This window comes from Coregonus lavaretus (assembly GCF_964263955.1).
Source record: "Coregonus lavaretus genome assembly, contig: HAP1_SCAFFOLD_190, whole genome shotgun sequence".
Taxonomy (NCBI): Eukaryota; Metazoa; Chordata; class Actinopteri; order Salmoniformes; family Salmonidae; genus Coregonus; species Coregonus lavaretus.
Window position 1 is genome coordinate 312,501 of NW_028164603.1, and position 6,066 is coordinate 318,566.

The window sequence follows — 6,066 nt, forward strand, 5'->3', positions numbered from 1 at the left end:
ACTACTGTAAATTGGATTTTAGTTAAACTGTTTATACACATCGCATATTTATTTATATACTGGATTCTTGACATAGCTTACTCTAATATATCTACTGCTGCACATGTAATTCTTAGTTTATCTTGTATAAATTCCCCGTGTAAATATGTATAGATTGCATTTTGATACTGCTACAGTGCTATTTGGGTTGTTAATTGGATTCGTTCCGCCGTTCTTGCCTTTTTGTATTTATTTTTCTTTACATTTTAATTTTTTGACATTTTACTGCATTGTTAGGAGCTAGCATTTCACTGCACCGCTATAACACCTGTTAAACTGTGTACGCAACCAATAAACTTTAATTTGATTTGTTAAAACAAAAGAAAATCCCATGACTGAAACTGTCAGACCCTGATCTGTTTCACCTGTCTTGTGCTTATCTCCACCCCCCACCAGGTGTCTCCACCCCCCACCAGGTGTCTCCACCCCCCACCAGGTGTCTCCACCCCCCTCCAGGTGTCTCCACCCCCCACCAGGTGTCTCCACCCCCCACCAGGTGTCTCCACCCCCACCAGGTGTCTCCCATTTTCCCCATTATCCCCTGTGTATTTACACCTGCATTTCTGTTTGTCTGTTGCCAGTTTGTCTTGTTTTGTCAGGTCTTTCCAGCGTGTTTCCCGTTTCTCCAGTTTTCAAGTTCTTGTTTTCTAGTCTTCCTGGTTCCGACCTTTCTGTCTGCCCTGACCCTGACCATGAGCCTGCCTGCCGTTCTGTCCCTGATTGACTTTGCTTGGATTATGAACCTCTGCCTGCCCTCGACTTGCCCTCGACCTGCCCTCGGCCTGCCTTCTGCCTGCCATCGACCTGCCCTCGACCTGCCCTTTGGTCTTGCCCTCAACCTGCCCTCTGCCTGCCCTCGGCCTGCCCTCTGCCTGCCCTCGGCCTGCCCTCTGCCTGCCCTCTGCCTGCCCTCGACCTGCCCTCGGCCTGCCCTCGGCCTGCCCTCTGCCTGCCCTCTGCCTGCCCTCGACCTGCCCTCGACCTGCCCTCTGCCTGCCCTCGGCCTGCCCTCTGCCTGCCCTCTGCCTGCCCTCGACCTGCCCTCTGCCTGCCCTCGGCCTGCCCTCGACCTGCCCTCGACCTGCCCTCTGCCTGCCCTCTGCCTGCCCTCTGCCTGCCCTCGACCTGCCCTTTGGTCTTGCCCTCGACCTGCCCTCTGCCTGCCCTCGGCCTGCCCTTGACCTGCCCTCTGCCTGCCATCTGCCTGCCCTTTGTCTTGCCCTCGACCTGCCCTCTGCCTGCCCTCGTTCTGCCCTCTGCCTGCCCTCGGCCTGCCCTCTGCCTGCCCTCTGCCTGCCCTCTGCCTGCCCTCGACCTGCCCTCGACCTACCATCCACCTCCTGTGTCTGGGGTCTGGGGTCTGGGGTCTGAGAAACTCAGTTCTGGTGACTTTCTAGATCTAAAATTACATTTTCGAAATGAGCCCAATAACATATTGGTAAAAATGTTGTACAAATTACTGTAACATAGGAGCTCATTTTAGCTAACCCTTTTCCTAACTTTAAGCGCTCTCACAAACATACTCCTAAACAGCTCCTATCCCCATATCCCCAGCTCCTATCCCCATATCCCCAGCTCCTATCCCCATATCCCCAGCTCCTATCCCCAGCTCCTATCTCCATATCCCCAGCTCCTATCCCCATATCCCCAGCTCCTATCCCCAGCTCCTATCCCCAGCTCCTATCCCCATATCCCCAGCTCCTATCCCCATTTCCCCAGCTCCTATCCCCATTTCCCCAGCTCCTATCCCCATAACCCCAGCTCCTATCCCCATATCCCCAGCTCCTATCCCCATTTCCCCAGCTCCTATCCCCATTTCCCCAGCTCCTATTCCCAGCTCCTATCCCCATTTCCCCAGCTCCATCCCCAGCTCCTATCCCCATATCCCCAGCTCCTATCCCCATATCCCCAGCTCCTATCCCCATATCCCCAGCTCCTATCCCCATTTCCCCAGCTCCTATCCCCAGCTCCTATCCCCAGCTCCTATCCCCATATCCCCAGCTCCTATCCCCAGCTCCTATCCCCATATCCCCAGCTCCTATCCCCATATCCCCAGCTCCTATCCCCATTTCCCCAGCTCCTATCCCCATATCCCCAGCTCCTATCCCCAGCTCCTATCCCCATATCCCCAGCTCCTATCCCCATATCCCCAGCTCCTATCCCCATTTCCCCAGCTCCTATCCCCATTTCCCCAGCTCCTATCCCCATTTCCCCAGCTCCTATCCCCATTTCCCCAGCTCCTATCCCCATTTCCCCAGCTCCTATCCCCATTTCCCCAGCTCCTATCCCCATTTCCCCAGCTCCTATTCCCAGCTCCTATCCCCATTTCCCCAGCTCCTATCCCCATTTCCCCAGCTCCTATCCCCATTTCCCCAGCTCCTATCCCCAGCTCCTATCCCCAGCTCCTATCCCCATATCCCCAGCTCCTATCCCCAGCTCCTATCCCCATATCCCCAGCTCCTATCCCCATATCCCCAGCTCCTATCCCCATTTCCCCAGCTCCTATCCCCATTTCCCCAGCTCCTATCCCCATTTCCCCAGCTCCTATCCCCATTTCCCCAGCTCCTATCCTATCCCCTGGCCATAATACTATTAAATGGCTAACAACTACTGCTCTCCCTCTCCCACAGACTATCCACACTGACTCCTCCCATCCACAGGTCTCTACCCACTCCAACACAACCTACACTGCTGATAAAATGATTATTGATTCCATTTAGTACTCCATTACACTGCTGTTCATTGATTATTGATTCCATTTAGTACTCCATTACACTGCTGATAAAATGATTATTGATTCCATTTAGTACTCCATTACACTGCTGTTCATTGATTATTGATAGTCATTACCATTAGTATCTATCTATCCTGCTACTGGTCACTATTCCTCCTGTTAACAGGGACAGTACCTCTGGAAAGTATTCAGACCCCTTCCCTTTTTCCACATGTTGTTACGTTACAGCCTTATTCTAGAATGCATGAAATTAATTTTTCCCTCATCAATCTACAAACAATACTCAATAATGACAAAGCAAAAACAGGTTTTTAGATTTTTTTTGCATATTTATTAAAAATTAAAAACAGAAATACCATACCCTTTGCTATGAGGTCAGTATCAGTACCTTATTCAATGGCAGGGGTGCTGGAGTGGTTGAATATACAGGTCAGTACCTTATTCAATGTGCAGGGGTACTGGAGTGGTTGGATATACAGGTCAGTACCTTATTCAATGGCAGGGGTACTGGAGTGGTTGGATATACAGGTCAGTACCTTATTCAATGGCAGGGGTACTGGAGTGGTTGGATATACAGGTCAGTACCTTATTCAATGGCAGGGGTACTGGAGTGGTTGGATATACAGGTCAGTGTCAGTACCTTATTCAATGGCAGTGGTACTGGAGTGGTTGAATAGACAGGTCAGTGTCAGTACCTTATTCAATGGCAGGGGTACTGGAGTGGTTGGATATACAGGTCAGTACCTTATTCAATGTGCAGGGGTACTGGAGTGGTTGGATATACAGGTCAGTACCTTATTCAATGGCAGTGGTACTGGAGTGGTTGAATAGACAGGTCAGTACCTTATTCAATGTGCAGGGGTACTGGAGTGGTTGGATATACAGGTCAGTACCTTATTCAATGTGCAGTGGTACTGGAGTGGTTGAATATACAGGTCAGTACCTTATTCAATGGCAGGGGTACTGGAGTGGTTGGATATACAGGTCAGTCCCTTATTCAATGGCAGGGGTACTGGAGTGGTTGGATATACAGGTCAGTCCCTTATTCAATGGCAGTGGTACTGGAGTGGTTGAATATACAGGTCAGTGTCAGTACCTTATTCAATGGCAGGGGTACTGGAGTGGTTGGATATACAGGTCAGTGTCAGTACCTTATTCAATGGCAGGGGTACTGGAGTGGTTGAATATACAGGTCAGTGTCAGTACCTTATTCAATGGCAGGGGTACTGGAGTGGTTGGATATACAGGTCAGTGTCAGTACCTTATTCAATGGCAGGGGTACTGGAGTGGTTGGATATACAGGTCAGTACCTTATTCAATGGCAGGGGTACTGGAGTGGTTGAATATACAGGTCAGTGTCAGTACCTTATTCAATGGCAGGGGTGCTGGAGTGGTTGGATATACAGGTCAGTACCTTATTCAATGGCAGGGGTACTGGAGTGGTTGAATATACAGGTCAGTGTCAGTACCTTATTCAATGGCAGGGGTACTGGAGTGGTTGGATATACAGGTCAGTGTCAGTACCTTATTCAATGGCAGGGGTACTGGAGTGGTTGGATATACAGGTCAGTACCTTATTCAATGGCAGGGGTACTGGAGTGGTTGAATATACAGGTCAGTGTCAGTACCTTATTCAATGGCAGGGGTACTGGAGTGGTTGGATATACAGGTCAGTGTCAGTACCTTATTCAATGTGCAGGGGTACTGGAGTGGTTGGATATACAGGTCAGTATCTTATTCAATGGCAGGGGTACTGGAGTGGTTGAATATACAGGTCAGTATCTTATTCAATGGCAGGGGTGCTGGAGTGGTTGAATATAAATAAATAAATAAATAAATATGCCATTTAGCAGACGCTTTTATCCAAAGCGACTTACAGTCATGCGTGCATACATTTTTGTGTATGGGTGGTCCCGGGGATCGAACCCACTACCTTGGCGTTACAAGCGCCGTGCTCTACCAGTTGAGCTACAGAGGACCACGTATATATATACAGGTCAGTGTCAGTACCTTATTCAATGGCAGGGGTACTGGAGTGGTTGTATATACAGGTCAGTACCTTATTCAATGTGCAGGGGTACTGGAGTGGTTGGATATACAGGTCAGTGTCAGTACCTTATTCAATGGCAGGGGTACTGGAGTGGTTGAATATACAGGTCAGTGTCAGTACCTTATTCAATGGCAGGGGTACTGGAGTGGTTGGATATACAGGTCAGTGTCAGTACCTTATTCAATGGCAGGGGTACTGGAGTGGTTGGATATACAGGTCAGTACCTTATTCAATGGCAGGGGTACTGGAGTGGTTGAATATACAGGTCAGTGTCAGTACCTTATTCAATGGCAGGGGTACTGGAGTGGTTGGATATACAGGTCAGTACCTTATTCAATGGCAGGGGTACTGGAGTGGTTGAATATACAGGTCAGTACCTTATTCAATGGCAGGGGTACTGGAGTGGTTGAATATACAGGTCAGTACCTTATTCAATGTGCAGGGGTACTGGAGTGGTTGGATATACAGGTCAGTACCTTATTCAATGGCAGGGGTACTGGAGTGGTTGGATATACAGGTCAGTACCTTATTCAATGGCAGTGGTACTGGAGTGGTTGAATAGACAGGTCAGTACCTTATTCAATGTGCAGGGGTACTGGAGTGGTTGGATATACAGGTCAGTACCTTATTCAATGGCAGGGGTACTGGAGTGGTTGGATATACAGGTCAGTACCTTATTCAATGGCAGGGGTACTGGAGTGGTTGAATATACAGGTCAGTATCAGTACCTTATTCAATGGCAGGGGTACTGGAGTGGTTGGATATACAGGTCAGTGTCAGTACCTTATTCAATGGCAGGGGTACTGGAGTGGTTGGATATACAGGTCAGTACCTTATTCAATGGCAGGGGTACTGGAGTGGTTGAATATACAGGTCAGTGTCAGTACCTTATTCAATGGCAGGGGTACTGGAGTGGTTGGATATACAGGTCAGTACCTTATTCAATGGCAGGGGTACTGGAGTGGTTGAATATACAGGTCAGTATCAGTACCTTATTCAATGGCAGGGGTACTGGAGTGGTTGAATATACAGGTCAGTGTCAGTACCTTATTCAATGGCAGTGGTACTGGAGTGGTTGGATATACATGTCAGTACCTTATTCAATGGCAGGGGTACTGGAGTGGTTGAATATACAGGTCAGTGTCAGTACCTTATTCAATGGCAGGGGTACTGGAGTGGTTGGATATACAGGTCAGTACCTTATTCAATGGCAGGGGTACTGGAGTGGTTGAATATACAGGTC